The sequence below is a fragment of the Eumetopias jubatus genome, unplaced genomic scaffold (genome assembly GCF_037043125.1).
Source record: "Eumetopias jubatus isolate StellerSeaLion01/CBP00866 unplaced genomic scaffold, mEumJub1_p1.0 scaffold_17, whole genome shotgun sequence".
Lineage (NCBI taxonomy): Eukaryota > Metazoa > Chordata > Mammalia > Carnivora > Otariidae > Eumetopias > Eumetopias jubatus.
In genome coordinates this window covers 22389676-22409397 of record NW_028274823.1, presented here as the reverse complement: position 1 = coordinate 22409397, position 19722 = coordinate 22389676, and the positions used below count along the sequence as shown (strand labels likewise).

General features: G+C 38.6%; 1 pseudogene; it reads left to right on the top strand.

Annotated features, from left to right (window-relative positions):
- Nucleotides 1-19362, top strand: part of LOC148162145 (uncharacterized) — a 101656-nt pseudogene extending 82294 nt beyond the window's left edge.
- The last annotated feature ends 360 nt before the right edge of the window (nucleotides 19363-19722 follow it).

The following is a 19722-nucleotide window of genomic DNA, read 5'->3' as shown; positions in this document are numbered from 1 at the left end:
GCAATGATTCTGCCAAAGCTCCCGATTAAAGACTTACAGGATGCCTTATTTTTTGTCATACATGTTACTTAGCATTGTTTCTGACTAGGGAACTCATTTTGCAGAAAATGAAATACACTCGTAGATTCAAACTCAGGGAATTCATTGTGTTTACCACATTATTAGTCATCATGATGTATCTGGCTTGACAGAATAGAGGATAACTTCTTAAAGATGCACTGACAGCATCTGAGGATGACAACACTTTGAGGCTCTGAGGTATGTCTTCCATGATGTATTTTATTCTCTGAGTCTGTGATAAATATGCAGCAATCTTTCTTCTACTTCCAGAACTCATGGATCAAGGCATGTAATTTGTGGGCATTATTAGCTCTAATCATCCATTATACATTTTTTCATGCCTGATAGAAAATAACTGGGTTCTTCTGGTTTAGATGAGTTTGCTCTAAATACTTCTAACATGTGACACAATAATATAATTATATTAAGCAGATGCTAAGAATGTCACTTGAAAACTTAGGGCTTTTCATGTCAATGAACTGATAGGCAAAGAAGGGAAAAACTATGATTAGGGTGATTTATCCTGATTATGAAGGAGACATTGAATTGTTTCTAGAATATAGAGATATGGAAAGCTATGACTGAAATGTACGATGTCTTCTGGAGTGCTACTTATCTGTCCTATTAAAAATCTTGATAATAAATATCAACAATGAAATACAGGTAGAACTTCTAATAGCACAGAAATTTCAGGTATAGACATTTGGGTCATCCCACCAGGCCTGGAATCATGACCAGCTGAAGTTATTTCTGAAGACAAAGGGCATGTGGTGTGGGTACTGGAAGAAAGAAGTTTTGAATACCAGGTATCAACATGTGAGCAATTGCACAAATGAGCCCCTTAGTGTTTATGAGTATTCTATGCTTTGACATGAATATTTTTGCATATGTAACTCATTTAAATTTTTCCCTCTCCTATTTATCAAACATCTAAATGTAAGTAGTGTTAAGAATGAGTAATAATGATTAACCTTAAATCTCACTATTGTAAATTCAGAATATATAGGAAGAATATAACTAGATGAAGAAGAAATGAAGACATGACAAGTGATAGTTTTGTTTCTGCTCTGGGGAGAAGCTTAGTGTGTTTTCAGTTTTGCAAAGAATAATTGTATGATCTTATAAGGAAGCATGATTTTGCTATTGATTTTATGTAGAAGCAAATCTGGTTAAATGAGGTATGTGTGTATGACAAGTTGCAAAGAGATTGCTAATTCTGGATCGTACTATGTCAACCTGATTAAGTATGCTGGAACTTTATTTCCTAGAATGACCAGGTAATAGGTTGAGTTGTGGCCCTCAAAAGAAATGACCACCTAGAACCCATGAGTGTGACTTTATTTGTAAAAAGTGTCTTTGCCGATATAATTAACTTTAGGATCTTGAAATGAATTCATCCTTGATTATCTGGGGGAACCATAAATCCAAATATGAGTGTCATTCTAGGAAGATAAGAAGACAAACAGAAGAGGAAAAGATTAGAGGAGAAGGCCATATGAAGATACAGGCAGAGATTAGACTTATGCTGTCACAAGCCAAGGAGGGCCTGGAGCCACCTGCATCTGAAAGAAGCAAGGAAGAATTTTCCCTTAGTGCCTTTAAAGGGAGCATGACCCTCCCAATACCATGATTTTAAACTTCTGGACTCCAGAAATGTGGTAGTACAAATTCCTGTTGTTTTAAGCCACCAAATTTATAATTTCTAGAGCAGTTCTAGAAAACTAATATAACCCATTAGGTTATGCTACAGTTCTGGGTTACCTTCAGTGAACATAGTGACTTGGAATTGACTTGGAAGGCAGGAGTAACAATAGACATTACTGTCTAAATTTAGATATAATGATGAGTAGATGAGGGAGTACCCAACAACCTACTCATTGTCCTGAAAGCTGAAGATGCTGCCCAATAGGGACCTCCAACTCACCAGCAGTTGTGTGGCTGCAGACACAAAAGTGGTAGTTACACAATAAAAATACCTTTGCATAGAACTCTCCACAAGCTCTCCCTTCCTGGGCCCACTTTGGCACCCGAATGTGTTTTCCATGAAAGCTCTGACTTGTCTACTTATAGTGGTGCTTTGGGTGGTTCAGAAGTGAAATGTTCTTATCCATGATTCATATTCCCCTTTTCAGACATTGCCTTCCCAGCAATCTCCTGGTACAAGTTGCATGGTAGCAAACTCTAGGGGACAACACTGCTATTTATAAGCAACACAGATTTATATACTTACTATGGCAACGTTCCAGGAAATAAGAAAAATTTGTTTGTTTGTTTTTATAATCCATACAAAAACTAGTAGAAGTGCTTTTTAGTCTGTAAGGATAAATTGCATTTTAATTTAATTGATTCTAGAAGGATAGAATCATAAAGGGCTTTTGACATCATCAAATCTACCTGATTTCATAAATGAATAAACAAAGAACCACAGATGGTGAAAGAACATTCTAAGGGTCATAAATCAAGTTAGAGACAAAACTAGAACTCAAGTTTCCTTGACACTGTTTCTTGATCTTTCTGCCACATGGAGTTTCTCTGACAGAAGTCTGACTCAAAGAACAAAAAGATAGCTAGATTCAGATAAAGTTCTTTAATAGCAGATGACAGACATACATACTTACATTTTGTGACAAGAGACTGGTCCTGGAGAATGTAAAAAAAAAAAAAATAGCACTGTGATTCAGTATTTTCCATTTCATTTTTAGTCTCTTTTGGCTGGAAAAACTAATAAATAATGAGTCCAAGCTATTGGTGGACGTTATGGGTTGAGTTATGTCCCCCCAAAATTCACATGTTGAAGTCCTAACCCTCAGCACCTCAAAATGTAAGCTTATCTGAAATTAGGGTGTTTGTCAAGTTAAAATGAGATCACTGGGGTTAGCCTCAATCCAATATCACTGATGTCCTCAAAAACAAAAGGGAGAGGAATTTGAAGATAGACTGAAATACTGGGAGAATACCACATGAACATGAAGACAGCCATCTACAAGGCAAGGAGAATGGGCTGGAACAAATCTTTCCCTTGTAGCCCTTAGAAGAACCAACCTTGCTGACACCTTGATCATAGATGTTTAACCTCTAGAACTGTGGGACAAATTTCTGTTGTTTAAGCTACCCAGTTTGTGTTACCATGTCTCAGCTGTCCTCACAAACTAAAACAGAGGGAAAGGAGGGAGAAATAATTCCTCTTTGAGAGACAGAAGGCTCTAAGAAGCAGGCTCCACAATACATTTGTGGTGGGTTTATGTTATTAATAGGATTAAAGGGATAATACTAAGGTATTAAAATGCCATTTCAAGGTTATTAAAAAGAAGACAAAAGCACACAGAGGAGATGGCTGCAACAGACAAGCTCTGGGCTAAACAGGGTCATGATTTGATGAGTTTTATGCTAAGTAATATTATCAGTGACTTGATTGACATTAATAAATGTCTTAACACAATAATTACAAAGTGATTACAATTAGGTTACCAAAATAAATTTATAAGCAAAAAGAATATGAAAAAACTAAGTTGTATAATTTATCAATAAAAATATAGCTTAAGGGATAATTAACCAAAATACACACCAAAAAGTCAGACTTCTTAGAAACTTCCACAGTGATCACTTTTACAGTAAGAAGGATGAGGCCTCAGCCACTAAGCAGTGACCTTACCCTACCTCCAAACCCAGTGCCTGTCCTTCAGATCTTAGTAATTTTGCAATACTACTGAATTCTGAGTCTCCTTTTGGCATTTTCTTTGTTATGCCATTTATTAAATATGTACTATACTAAGCACTTCACATAAACTATCTCACTTAATACTTTTAAAAACTAGCAAGAGGTATTATATTCTTGTTTTAGAGAAGGAAAATTGAGGTTCACTGAAGCTAGGTTATTTGCCCATGGTTGCACAGCAGAAAGTGGTGAGTCAGGACTTAAACCTTGGTCACTCCTGAGGCCAAAATCTTTGTTCTTTTCTACCATTTCCTGCTGCTTCCTTTATAGACACCTTCTTCCTCTTTTATTTCCTTAAATCAGCTTCTGGATTATTTGAGGCAAAGTTAGTAAGCTGCCCATGGCTTTAAGTTAAATGATTGACTCTGGACCAGAACTAGCCAATAAAATAGAATATGAGCTTTCTGTATAATTTAAAAATTTTTAGAGGTGCCTGTCTGGCTTAGTTGATAAAGCATGTGACTCTTGATCTCAGGGTCATGAGTTCAAGCCCTATGTTGGCCATGGAGTCTACTTTAAAAGAATTTTAGTGGCTACATTGAAAAGCATAAAAATAAACAGATGACATTAATTTCCATAATGTTTTATTTAATACAGTAATACAAACATTAACATTTTTATATGTAATCATTACAAAAATATTAATATAAGGAGTACATTATAGGATCCTAAAGACTAGCCACATTTCAAATGTTCAATGGCCACACATGGCTATTAGATATCATATTGCTTCATGCAGCTCTAGACTAAGCTTCTGATAGGGATTCTATTATTTCTTGCAGGTAAAGCCTTGGAGGAAGAGGTCAGGATTGGTGTAGAATTGAGATGTTTGAGAAGTCCACTGCTGAGTACAAAGAGCCAGCTGACTTTGCCTTGAGTTATAACTGACATACACGATTATATTAGTTTCAGGTATACAACATAGTGATTCTATATCTTTATACATTATGAAATGATCACCTCAATATGTCTACTTACTTTCTATCACAACACAAAGTTATTAAACTTAAGTATTGTCTATATTCTGTATTCTATACATTATATCCCTGTAGCTTAATTTTATAACTAGAAGTTTATACTTTTTAATCTGCTTCACCTATTTCACCTGTTCGCCCATCTCCCTCCCCTCTGGCAAGTGCCAGTGTATTCTCTGTATCAATGAGTTTGTTTCTATTTTGCTTTGTTTCTTTTAGATACTATATATAAGTGAAATCATATGGTATTTTTCTCTCTGACTTATTTCACTTAGCATAATGCTCTAGGTCCATCCATGTTGTTGCAAATGGAAAGACTTCATTTTTTATGGTTGAGTAATAATCCATTATATATATCATATATACATGATATATATTTATGAGATATGTATATCTCACATCTTTTTATCCATTCATTTATTGATGAATTATATATACCTGATATATCTGATATGTCACATCTTTTTTATCCATTCAACTCTCGATGGACACTTAGTTTGCTTCCATATCTTGGCTATTATAAGTAAAGCTGTAATAAACATAGGAGGACATACATCTTTTCAAACTTTCAAACTAGTGTTTTTGTTTTCTTCAGATAAATACCCTGAAGTGTAATTACTGGATTGTGTGGTAGTTACGTTTTTAGTGTTTTGAGGAACCTCTATATTGTTTTCCTTAGTGACTGCACCAACTTATGTTCCCACTAAAAGGACATGGAATGTTCTATATGTATCTATTAAGTCTATCTGGTCTGAGGTGTGATTTAAGGCCAAGGTTTCCTTTTTGATTTTCTGTCTAAATGATCTATGCCCTGATGTAAATAAGGTATTAAAATTTCCTACTATTATTGTATTGCTGTCTATCTGTCTCTTTATTTCTGTTAAATTTCACTTTATATATTCAGGTGCTCCTATGTTGTGTGACTAAGTGTTCACGAATATCATTAGTTGGATTAACCTCTTTATCAATATGCAGTGCTCTTCTTTGTCTTTTGTTACAGTTTTTGTTTTAAAATATATTTTGTCTGATGTGAGTATTGCTACCCCAGCTTTATTTTTCTTTCATTTCCATGGAATATCTTTGTCCATCCCTTCACAGTCACTCTGATTATCCTTATGTTTGAAGTGAATCTCTTATATTTACATATAGCTTTATATTTTTTATATATTCAGTCACCCCATGTCTTTTGATTGAAGACTTTAGTCCATTTACATGTAAAGTAATTTTTGGTAAGTTATGTACTTATGACAATTTTGTTAATTGTTTTCTGACGGTTTGTAGTTCCTCTCTATTCCTTTCTATTCTCTCTTCTGGTATTTTTTTTTAATTTTTTATTGTTATGTTAATTAACATACATTACATCATTAGTTTTCAAAGTAGTATTCCATGATTCTTTGTTTGTGCATAATACGCAGTGCTCCACGCAGAATGTGCCCTCTTTAATAACCATCACCAGGCTAACCCATCGCCCCAACCCCCTCCCCTCTAGGACCGTCAGTTTATTTTTCAGAGTCCATCGTCTCTCATGGTTCGTCTCCCCCTCCGACTTACTCCCCTTCGTTCTTCCCCTCCTGCTATCTTCTTTTATTTCTTAACATCTATTGCATTATTTCTTTCAGAAGTACAAATCTGTGATTCAATAGTCTTGCACAATTACAGCGTTCACCATAGCACATAACCTCCCCAATGTCTATCACCCAGCCACCCCATCCCTCCCAACCCCTACCACTCCAGCACCCCTCACTTTGTTTCCTGAGATTAAGAATTCCTCATATCAGTGAGGTCATAGGATACATGTCTTTCTCTGATTGACTTATTTCGCTGAGCATAACACCCTCCAGTTCCATCCACGTCGTTGCAAATGGCAAGATCTCATTCCTTTTGATGGCTGCATAATATTCCATTGTGTACATATACCACTTCTTTATCCATTCATCTGTCGATGGACCTCTTGGCTCTTTCCACAGTTTGGCTATGGTGGACATTGCTGCTATAAACATTGGGGTGCACGTACCCCTTCGGATCCCTACATTTGTATCTGTGGGGTAACTACCCAGCAGTGCAATTGCTGGATCGTATGGTAGCTCTATTTTCAACTGTTTGAGGAACCTCCATACTGTTTTCCGGAGTGGTTGCACCAGCTTGCATTCCCACGAAGAGTGTAGGAGGGTTCCCCTTTCTCTGCATCCCCACCAACATCTGTCCTTTCCTGACTTGTTAATTTTAACCATTCTGACTGGTGTGAGGTGGTATCTCATTGAGGTTTTGATTTGGATTTCCCTGATGCCAAGCGATGTTGACACCTTTTCATGTGTTTGTTGGCCATTTAGATGTCTTCTTTGGAAAAATGTCTGTTCATGTCTTCTGCCCATTTCTTGATTGGATTATTTGTTCTTTGGGTGTTGAGTTTGATAAGTTCTTTATAGATTTTAGATACTAGCCCTTTATCTGATATGTCATTTGCAAATATTTTCTCCCATTCTGTCGGTTGTCTTTTGGTTTTGTGGACTGTTTCTTTTGCTGTGCAAAAGATTTTATCTTGATGAAATCCCAATAGTTCATTTTTGCCCTTGCTTCCCTTGCCTTTGGCGATGTTTCTAGGAAGAAGTTGCTGCGGCTGAGGTTGAAGAGATTGCTACCTGTGTTCTCCTTTAGGATTTTGATGGACTCCTGTCTCACATTTAGGTCTTTCAACCATTTGGAGTCTGTTTTTGTGTGTGGTGTAAGGAAATGGTCCAGTTTCATTCTTCTGCATGTGGCTGTCCAATTTTCCCAACACCATTTGTTGAAGAGACTGTCTTTTTTCCATTGGACATTCTGTCCTGCTTTGTCAAAAATTAGTTGACCATAGAGTTGAGGGTCCATTTCTGGGCTCTCGATTCTGTTCCATTGATCTATGTGTCTGTTTTTGTGCCAGTACCATACTGTCTTGATGATGACAGCTTTGTAATAGAGCTGGAAGTCCGGAATTGTGATGCCGCCAGCTTTGCTTTTCTTTTTCAATATTCCTCTGGCTATTAGGGGTCTCTTCTGGTTCCATACAAATTTTAGGATTATTTGTTCCATTTCTTTGAAAAAAGTGGATGGTATTTTGATGGGGCTTCATTGAATGTGTAGATTGCTCTAGGTAGCATTGACATCTTCACAATGTTTGTTCTTCCAGTCCATGAGCATGGAACGTTTTTCCATTTCTTTGTGTCTTCTTCAATTTCTTTCATGAGTATTTTATAGTTTTCTGAGAACAGATCCTTTGCCTCTTTGGTTAGATTTATTCGTAGGTATCTTATTGTTTTGGGTGCAATTGTAAATGGGATCGACTCCTTGATTTGTCTCTCTTCTGTCTTGTTGTAGGTGTATAAGAATGCCACTGATTTCTGTGCATTGATTTTATATTCTGCTACTTTACTGAATTCCTGTATGAGTTCAAGGAATTTTGGGGTGGAGACATTTGGGTTTTCCACATACAGTATCATATCATCTGCAAAGAGTGAGAGTTTGACTTCCTCTTTGCCGATTTGGATGCCTTTGTTGTCTGACTGCTGTGGCTAGGACTTCTAATACTATGTTGAATAGTAGTAGTGATAGTGGACATCCCTGCCACGCTCCTGACCTTAGGGGAAAAGCTCTCAGCTTTTCCCCATTGGGAATGATATTCGCTGTAGGTTTTTCATAGATGGCTTTTATGATATTGAGGTGTGTACCCTGTATCCCTATACTCTTCAGAGTATAGGGATCAAGATCTTGATCAAGGTTGATCAAGAAAGGATGCTGTACTTTGTCAAATGCTTTTTCTGCATTTATTGAGAGGATCATATGATTCTTGTTCTTTCGTTAATGTATTGTATCACATTGATTGATTTGCGGATGTTGAACCAACCTTGCAGCCCAGGGATAAATCCCACTTGGTCATGGTGAATAATCCTTTTAATGTACTGTTGGATCCTATTGGATAGTATTTTGGTGAGAATTTTTGCATCCATGTTCATCAAGGATATTGCTCTATAATTCGCCTTTTGATGGGGTTTTTGTCTGGTTTGGGGATCAAGGTAATGGTGGCCTCATAAAATGAGTTTGGAAGTTTTCCTTCCATTTCTATTTTTTGGAACAGTTTCAGGAGAATAGGTATTAATTCTTCTTAAAATGATTGGTAAAATTCCCCTGGGAAGCCATCTGGCCCTGGGGTTTTGTTTGTTGGGAGATTTTTGATGACTGCTTCAATTTGTTAGTGGTTATAGGTCTGTTCAGGTTTTCTATTTCTTCCTGGTTTAATTTTGGTAGTTGATACATCTCTAGGAATGCATACATTTCTTCCAGATTATCTAATTTGCTGGCATAGAGTTGCTCATAATATGTTCTTATAATTGTGTGTATTTCTTTGGTGTTGGTTGTGATCTCTCCTCTTTCATTCATGATTTTGTTGATTTGGGTCCTTTCTCTTTTCTTTTTGATAAGTCTGGCCAGGGGTTTATCAATCTTGTTAATTCTTTCAAGGAACCAGCTCCTAGTTTCATTGATCTGTTCTACTGTTCTTTTGGTTTCTATTTCATTGATTTCTGCTCTGATCTTTATTATTTCCCTTCTCCTGCTGGGTTTAGGCTTTATTGCTGTTTTTTTCTCTAGCTCCTTTAGGTGTAGGGTTAGGTTGTGTATTTGAGACCTTTCTTGTTTCTTGAGAAAGACTTGTATTGCTATATACTTTCCTCTTAGGACGGCCTTTGCTGTATCCCAAAGATTTTGAACAGTTGTGTTTTCATTTTCATTGGTTTCCATGAATTTTTTTAATTCTTTAATTTCCTGGTTGACCCATTCATTCTTTAGTAGGATGGTCTTTAACCTCCATGTATTTGAGTTCTTTCTGACTTTCCTCTTGTGATTGAGTTCTAGTTTCAAAGCATTGTGGTCTGAAAATATGCAGGGAATGATCCCAATCTTTTGGTACTGGTTGAGACCTGATTTGTGACCTAGGATGTGATCAATTCTGGAGAATGTTCCATGGGCACTAGAGAAGAATGTGTATTCTGTTGCTTTGGGATGGAATGTTCTGAATATGTCTGTGAAGTCCATTTGGTCCAATGTGTCATTTAAAGTCTTTATTTCCTTGTTGATCTTTTGCTTAGATGATCTGTCCATTTCAGTCAGGGGGTGTTAAAGCCCCCCACTATTATTGTATTGTTGTTAATGTGTTTCTTTGCTTTTGTTATTAATTGTCTTATATAATTGGATGCTCCCATGTTAGGGGCATAGATATTTACAGTTGTTAGATCTTCTTGTTGGAAAGACCTTTTAAGTAGGATATAGTGTCCTTCTTCATCTCTTATTACAGTCTTTGGTTTAAAATCTAATTTGTCTGATATAAGGATCGCCACCCCAGCTTTCTTTTGGTGTCTATTAGCATGGTAAATCGTTTTCCACCCCCTCACTTTCAATCTGGGGGTGTCTTTAGGTCTAAAATGAGTCTCTTGCAGAGAGCATATTGATGGGTCTTGTTTTTTAATCCAATCTGATAGCCTGTGTCTTTTGATTGGGGCATTTAGCCCTTTTACATTCAGGATAACTATTGAAAGGTATGAATTTATTGCCATTGTATTGCCTGTAAGGTGACTGTTACTGTATATTGTCTGTGTTCCTTTCTGATCTATGCTGCTTTTAGGCTCTCTCTTTGCCTAGAGGACCCCTTTCAATATTTCTTGGAGGGCTGGTTTCGTGTTTGGAAATTCCTTTAGTTTTTGTTTGTTCTGGAAGCTTTTTATCTCTCCTTCAATTTTCAATGAGAGCCTAGCTGAATATAGTATTCTTGGCTGCATATTTTTCTCATTTAGTGCTCTGAAGATATCATGCCAGTTCTTTCTGGCCTGCCAGGTCTCTGTGGATAGGTCTGTTGTCAATCTAATGTCTCTACCATTGTAGTTTACATATGTCTTCTCTTGAGCTGGTTTCAGGATTTTCTCTTTGTCTCTGAGACTCGTAAGTTTTACTATTAGATGTCGGGGTGTCGACCTATTTTGATTGATTTTGAGAGGGCTTCTCTGTGCCTCCTGGATTTTGATGCCTGTTTCCTTCCCCACATTAGGGAAGTTCTCTGCTATAATTTCCTCCAATATACCTTCTGCCCCTCTCTCTCTTTCTTCTTCTTCTGGGATCCCAATTATTCTAATGTTGTTTCATCTTATAGTATTGCTTATCTCTCGAATTCTGCCCTCATGATCCAGGAGCTGTGTATCTTTTTCTCAGCTTCTTTATTTTCCATCATTTGGTCTTCTATATTGTTTATTCTCTCTTCTGCCTCATTTATCCTAGCAGTTAGTGTCCCCATTTCTTTATTGCACCTCATTAATAGCCTTTTTGATTTGGATTTGGTTAGATTTTAGTTCTTTTATTTCTCCAGAAAGGGTTTCTCTAATAACTTCTACACTTTTTTCAAGCCCAGCTAGTATCTTTAAAGTCATGATTCTGAACTCTAGGTCCGACATCATACTAATGTCCGTACTGAGTAGGTCCCTGACAGACGGTTCTACCTCTTGTTCTCTTTGCTGTGGTGATTTCTTTTGTCTTGCTATTTTATCCAGAGGAGAATAGATGAATGAGAGAACGAAATGCTAACTGGGTAACAACATCCCCAGAAAATATACTCTAAACAAATCAGAAAAGACCTGAAACCAGGGGAAAAGAAAGGGAAAGAAAGAAAAAAGAATGAGAAAAATAAAAGAAAGAAAAAAAAAGTAAAAGAAAAGATAAAAAAAAACAGAATCTGATCAAATATTATCAGGCTGATGCATAGATCAGTGCCACACACTAGATTTTGGGTGTATTTTGGTCTGTTAGCAGAAAGTGTCTCCCAAAATTTTAAGGAAGGAAAGACTTATATATGTACAAAATAAGGGTTGATATGATTACAGGATGGAATATGACTGTAAAGATGAAAAGTATAAAAAAATTTTATAAAAGGAATTGATAAGATAAGAAGTTTGAAAAGAGAAAGGAGAGAATTAAAAAAAAGAAAAAAAAAGAAAGAAAAAAGGGGAGAGAATGTGATCAGGCAGGAGACTAGAACAAAGCCTTACAGTAGAGATTTAGGGTATATTTTGATATTTTAGAAGAAACTCAAAATTTTATGGGAGAACAAATTTTATATATATGCCAAAAATAAGGGTAACTACTATGAAGGGATAAAATATGACTCTAAAAGTGAAAAATAAAAATTTTTTTTAAAAAAGGGATTGATAAGATGTTGGTTGAAAAAGGGAAAAAGAAAAATTAAGAAAAAAGAGAGTTAAAAATATTAACTTTGAAAGACTAAAGAATCATGGTAAAATAGTCATGAATTCTATGTGCAGTATGCCCCTAGCGCTGGATTTCTGCCATTCTCCTTGATCGGTAAACTTGGTCTTGGCTTGCTGGCTGTTCGTGCTGATCTTCTGGGGGAAGGGCCTGTTGTCGTGGTTCCCAAATGTCTTTCCCGGAGGCAGAATTGCCTCCCCCTTGTCTGTCTGTCTGGGCTAAGTAATCTGCTCAGGTTTGCTCTCGGGAGCTTTTGTTCCCTGCAAGCTCTCGGTACAGCTTTGGAGGACCAGGGTGAAAATGGTGGCCTCCCAGTCTCCACCCGGAGGAGCTGAGAACTCGGGGCCCCGCTCCTCAGTGCGCCCCCAGAGAAAAGCAGTCACTCCCGTCTCCCCGGTCTCCGGCCGCACTCCGTGCTCACCCGGCCTGTAACCGAGCATTTCTATCTCTGGCACCCGACTCGGTGTGGAGTCTCCAAACCCAGCAGATCCCTGCGGTGCGCTCCCGCCCCACTCCTCCTGGGGGAGGAAGGGGAGTCTCCCCGGCTCTGCTGCTTGTTGGGTCCCTGCTGGAGGAGCAGTGGCCCGACTGTGCCCTGGATCACGGTTTATGGCAACCCCGAGCTGAGAGCCCGTGCCTCGGCTCTGTCTCTGCAGCCGGCTTCCCCGCTCCAATACCTGGGAGCCCTGCCGCACTTAGCCACCCCCGGTCTTTCTGTGACCCCGAGGGTCCTGAGACCACACTGTCCCGCGAGGGTTCCACCCCGCGCTTAGTCACTGGAGCGACGTCCCTCAGCGGAGCCGACTTCTAAAAGTTCCGATTTTGTGCTCCGCGGCTCTATCACTTGCCGGAAGCGGCCGACGGAGGCCCCCTCCCCCGCCATCTATCCTCCCAAATATCACCTTGAATTCACTTCTCTGCACGTCCTACCTTCCAGAAAGTGGTCGCTTTTCTGTTCAGAGAGTTGTTGCTATTCTTCTCTTCGATCTCCTGTTGAGTTCGTAGGTGTTCAGAATGGTTTGATCCCTATTCAGCTGAATTCCTGAGACCAGACAAAATCCAGGTCTCCTACTCCTCTGCCATCTTGCTCCTACATCGATCCATTATCTTTATTATGTATTTATCTTTTCCAGTATGATTTTTATTTTTCTATGTTTTCTTATTGTTAATTTGTGCCTTTTCTTTTTAGCACAGAAAAGTCCTTTTAACATTTCTTATCAGGCTGGTTTAGTGGTGATGATCTCCCTTAGTTTTTGCTTATCTGGAAAACTCTTAATTTCTCCTTCAATTCTGAATGATAACATTTCTGGGCAGAGAATCCTTGATTAGCAGGTTTGTTTGTTTTTTTCCTCTCAGTACTTTACATATGTCATGTCACTCCCTTCTGGCCTATAAAATTTCTTCTGAAAAATATGCTATTAGCCTTATGGGTTTTCCCTTGTATGCAATATGTTGCTTTCCTCTTGCTGCTTTTAATATTCTTTCTTTTTAACTTTTACTATTTTTAGTAATGTGTCCTGGTGTATTTCTCTTTGGGTTAATCTTATTTAGTACTCTCTGTGCTTTCTGGACCTAGATGTCTATTTCCTTCCCCAGATTAAGGAAGTTTTCAGCTATTATTTCTTCAAATAATTTTTCTGGTTCTTGGTCTTCTTCTGAGTCTTTTATATTACAAATGTGATGCCTCTTGATATTGTCCCAAAGGTTCCTTAAAGTATTCTCACTTATTTTAATTCGCTTTTTCATTTCATTGCTCTCTGGGTGTTTTCCATTGTCTTGTCTTCCAGTTCACAGATTTGTGCTTTTATTTCATCCATTCTGCAGGTGAATTCCTCTGGTGTATTTTTTAGTTCAGTTATAACTTCTTTGGTACTTTGTTATATTTTCTATCTCTTTGTTGATACTATATCCCACTCTTGGAAATTTACAATACATCTTATATTATTGGAGCTGTTCTGAGATATCCTATAGAAATTACACCTGTTTAACTTGATGTAATTCATTTCTTCTTAAGTTATTGATTATCAAAACTTTTTACTCCTCCTTAATATCTAAAAAAAAAAGTCATCTTAGAAAAACTGTATATCAGGAGTTCTACAAGAAATGTCTAAAGTAATCATTGGAACAGTCCTATGAAGTAGGCACAATAATTATCCATTTACAAAGGAGGAAACAGACAAAGTAAAATAATTTGAAGAGATGTTTGGGCTTTACCAATGTGATTGCATGTCATTATGTTGGACTTCATAAAGAAGTTTTCTTGTGTTCCTTATTTCTCTAAAATTTAGTGTAACATTTTATTTTTAGAATAATGAAAACATATTTTGTATAAATGAAGTAATTTTTGTCTAAACTTTGCTTTTTTTCTTTTTTCTCTTTTTTTTAAACTTCATGTGTTATACAACTTATGATGAATCTTTTACTTATCTCTCAATGCCCAGTCTTCCATGAATTCCTATTATATTTTTATAGCATTGGTTAGTTTAATAGGATTTCAGAGGCTCCTACATAGTCTGAATTTCAACCTCAGATTACTGTAGTTTGCTGAAGATGTCTATCTTTACGACTGAGATAAATAGAATGGTAAGGTGATGGTATTGAATAGCACTTTGCATAGAGTTGGCTGCCCAGAGTGTGAAGAGGGAAGCAGATTTCAGTGTGAATAACTGTCTCCAAAAGACCCTTTTCTATGGAGTGTCATGATCTTGCTAGGAGTTCATTACTGAGCAAAAAATATGTACCAGGGACTGTGCCAGATTCTAAGCATACAATGGTGGAAATGATATGCATGGTTCATGTTTTCTCATGATTTATAATCTGGTAGTCTCATATTCTGTATAGATGCCCAAGTAAAACTAATGAATAAATTGTGAATTGAGAAAGTCACTTCCCATTCTCTACTATTCAACACTTCTCTACTTCTCTTCACTGTCCCCCATGATTGGCAGAACCCGTCAAGTTAAGGGGCTGAGAGATGCTTCAGCTGTATCCACAGAGAGTTATTGTATTTATATTTAGAAACTCAATCCCTCAGCAATTCTTTCAGTCCAGGAGCTGCAGGTTAAAATACAATTTCCATTAGTCCACATTCAGGGAGGTTGAATACACACTTTGGCTTCAGTGGCAGTAACATATCAAATCGCCTTAGGACATGAAATGACTGCCAAACTGTAGGGCTTTGTGCTTGGGAGAAACTCATGCAATTCAAACTGACCACACTTAATACAGATCCTCTTTTTCAGGGTCTATCAGAGAATTTTGCTGACTTCCTCTTAGCAAGTGAGTAAATAATTGGCCCCAACACATATATGCTACCAACCTATATTTAGAAGACTGGGTCATCTCACATTTTATCACATTCTGAATTCCTATTTTAGAATGAGGTCACTGTTTTGATTTTGTGCTCTGCCTACTATTTTTTTTTTTTTTTTTATTATGGTCAGTTAGCCAGCATATAGTACATCATAAGTTTTTGATGTAGTGTTCAACAATTCATTAGTTGTGTCTAACACCCAGTGCTCATCACAACACGTGCCCCCCTTAATACCCATCACACCCTTTCCCCATCCCCCCACCCTCCTCCTTTCTGTAACCCTCAGTTTGTTTTCCGGAATCCAGAGTCTTTCATGGTTTGTCTTCCTCTCCGATTTCTTCCCATTCAGTTTTCCCTCTCTTCCCCTGTGGTCCTCCTCTCTATTGCTTATGTTCCACATTTGAGTGAAACCATATGTTAATTGTCTTTCTCTGCTTGACTTATTTCACCGAGCATAATCCCCTGCAGTTCCATCCATGTCAATGCAAATGGTGAGTATTCATCCTTTCTGATGGCTGAGTAATAGTCTATTGTATATATGTATCACATCTTCTTTATTCATTCATCTGTTGAAGGGCAGCTCAGCTCCTTCCACAGTTTAGCTATTGTGGACATTGCTGCTATGAACATTGGGGTGCATGTGCCCCTTCATTTTACTACATCTGCAACTCTGGGGCAAATACCTAGTAGTGCAGTCGCTGGGTCATAGGGTAGCTCTATTTTTACATCCTCGCCAACACTTGTTGTTTCCTGTCTTGATAATTTTGGCCATTCTAACTGGTGTAAAGTGGTATCTCATTGTGGTTTTGATTTGTATATCCCTGAGGGCTAGTGACGTTGAACATTTTTTCATGCGTCTGTTAGCCATTTGTATGTCTTCTTTGGAGAAGTGTCTGTTCATGTCTTCTGCCCATTTTTGACTGGATTATTTGTTTTTTGGGTGTTGAATTTGAGAAATTCTTTATAGATCTTGGATACCAGCCCTTTATCCTTAATGTCATTTGCAAATATCTTCTCCCATTAGTGGATTTCCTCTTAGTTTTGTTGACTATTTCCTTTGCTGTGCAAAAGTTTTTTATCTTGATGAAGTCCCAAAAGTTCATTTTTGCTTTTGTTTCCCCTGCCTTTAGAGATGTGTCTTGAAAGAAGTTGCTATGGCCAAGGTGCTCTGCCTACTATAAACATTCATATATGTTATGGAAAGTCTGACTGACCAGTTGGGTAGCTTGCCAATGGCACCTGTATATGGGACTAAGCTGTATCTGGGGAAAGAGCTCATTCTCAGGGACATAGACGTTTTTTCCCCCCTCTTCTTCCTCCTTTCCTTCCTACCCTCCCTCCTTCCTTCCTTCCTTCCTTCCTTTTCCTCTTCATAGGTTAGTCAGGTGAAGCCATGGAAGTGGAGAAGGCACAAAGAAATCTATATCTGGCTGCAGTCAGTTAGCTGAAATGGACTTTTTCTTTTCTTTCTTTTTTTTAAAGATTTATTTCTTTATTTTAGAGTTGAGGGGAGGGAGAGGCAGAGGGAGAGGGAGATAGAGAGAATCTCAAGCAAACTCTGCATTGAGTGTGAGCCAGATGCTGGCCTCAATCCCATACCCTGAGATCATGACCTGAGCTAAAACCAAGAGTCAAATGCTTAACTTACTGAGCCACTCAGTTGTCCCAAGATGGACTTTTTCTTATAAAGCCTCATCATTAGGGAAGAGATAGTTGATTCTCAGTACAACATGAAAGGTTGAGGGCATGCACCTATTAGGATCCTGATATTTTTTTCTTCTTTCATCTCACAAGAATTTAAGAGCTTGACCGATATAGAACATATATTACTCACCTTTAAATTCCTGGTGTCTACCATAATACCTGGCCCATAGTAGACAGTCAATAAGTATTTTTGAATAAATAGAAATTAGAGTTACATTTCAGCTTAGAGAAAGGACTGCAATTAGAGAGGTTGTTTCTGTGTACTAGGCACTGTGTTATGTAGATTTCACATATGGTACCCTTCATTAACTAAAATAACCTTTTGGAGTAGATGGTAATATTGTTATCCTTATTTTTCAGATGAAGAAATTAAGGGTCAGAGAAGTTAAGTGAATTGGCTAAGGTCACATGGCTGATAAGAAAGCATCTAAATCCAGGATTATGTAGTTCTAAATCTCTTGGTACCTCCTAAATATGTGTGTGCTGACTTCACCATGAATCTCTAGCTGAGTCTTTAGGGCGCAGTACAAAAACTGAAAGTTTGCCAGACTCAACAGTAATTAAAACATTGATATAAAATAATTAACCCAAACTATTATGACTATGAAATACCTTTCATGCTGGATATTAGTTTGCTTAGAAATTGTTAAAATGTGAATCTAAGGATGAGAACAGGTTGTAAAGATTACCTAATTATTTACTATCTTAGATTTCTAGGGCATAATTAAATATGTTGCTATGGCTGATGTATTAGTATATCCTTTTAAACAATGAGAAACAAAAAAGGCCCCTTGATATTATTTCAATGTTTGAATATAGGTTTGACTAAAGATCAACCCTCAGATTTCCTTTGACTTACTTTTGTGGGATATTATATAAATTTCCTTTTGTCATTTGTTTTGTTTATTTGTTAGGCTATTTGGGGTTAGATTTTTCTCATTTTAAATAAAATGAGTTCTAGTAAATATAGCATATACTCTACCAGTTCTGAATCTATGATTTTCCAAAAAACCATCCAGTGAAATGGTATTATGGATTGGACTAGGAATGTATACTCCTTTATAGCCCAGTCTAGAATTGACATGAGTCCTTTGATTTTGAATTCTCTAGGTTAAAATGGACTCTAGGCTCTTTAAGTTCCCTTTTCCAGCTTTATTGAGGTATAATTTACAAATAAAATTGTAAGATATTTAGAGAGCAGCCTGGTGGAGGCAAAAGATGGTGGAAGGAAGATGTGTGGGAGCAGTGGCTGTGGGGAAGACAGTAGGTGCACCCCTGTGGCCCCCACCTGTAGGACTCCCACCAAACGGGGTAACCCAACCCAGACCTCGGGAGCTGCCCCACTCCCCCAGCTTAAGACAGGGTAGGGGTTCACACACCTGGAGCCTTGGCTCCACACCAATGGCCACTCCACTCTGACGCCTCCCTGGCCATTTGCAGTCCCTCTCAGATAGAGGTCCTAGATGACTTCAGCAGTGAGTTCCCCCAGAGTATGACCTCTGCCAGCTCATCTCCAAGGCAGACTTCGAGAGGCAGGTGGCCACCTACATGGGGCACATTCTGCACAGCCTCTTCTGCAGCATAGACCACCACAGCCCTGCACTGGTCCAGAGGGTAGTACGTAAGGGCAAACAGGCCTAGTAAGGTTTTTCTGTGCAGTCCAGAAGGACCTGAATTGTTTCAACAGCATGGGTGCCCTGAAGATCCACCAGCGCTTAGAATAGCTGAAGAGGTGCTTCACCTCTACTCCCAGGATGTCCAGAAGAAGAGAAGAAAAAAATTGTAGAAACCAGAGCCAATCCTCTTGCAAGACCAGTCAACCTCCCCATGCCTGCCACCCACCCTGCTGCCACCTCCACCACTGCCATTAGCTGCTACCACCATGGCCTCCATGATGGCCCCATCACCCCCTATCTACACTGGGCCTAGGGTCTTTGGCCCCTTCCCTCCTGCTGAGTAGCACGTCTATGGTGAAGTTGGAAGTTGTAAGGTCTGAAGTGAAATTAAACTGAGCTGGCCTGTCATTGAACCCAAGAAGCCACATGGTTGATTTGACCCCCTTGGTCCTCAACTTGGGAGGCTTCATTTCCCATACATGGCTGGAAATAGTGAGCACAAGCTCCATTACTTTGGCTCTCAGGCTCCTGGGCCTGTAGTGGTTCCCCCAATACTGAGAAGATGCCACCCCCCCTCCTGTGAAGACCTCCATTTTCACCCCACCTGTCTTGCTCAAGTTCCAGCCTGTGTGGAGACCCAAGGATGACTCTGAGAATGACCCTAGCAGCACAGAGTCTGTGCCCCACAAAAAGGACCCATAACCTCTTTCCTATAGACCATGGCTAGGAGAATGAATAAAGTTCTCATGGAGGTGTCTTACTTTTGCTGGGCTCCCTAGAGGCTGAGCAATCATGTGGGCTTCCTCCAGCTTGAAGAGGTTGTCAGGGTAATGCAAGCCTGGGGCCCCCTTGGCCTGAGCCTGAATACAGTAATTGGTCAGATCAGCACTACTGTGAAGTCCCCTTGCTTGCACTCACTCTAACATGGGAATTGGCAATGGCACTTTGAATGAGAAATGAGTGATGAAACAGTGTTGCCCTTCCCTACAGTGACTCTGTGGCCCCTTTGGGCCTCACTTGACCTCACTGAGTTGCAAGTCTATCTGTTGTACTATACCTTGC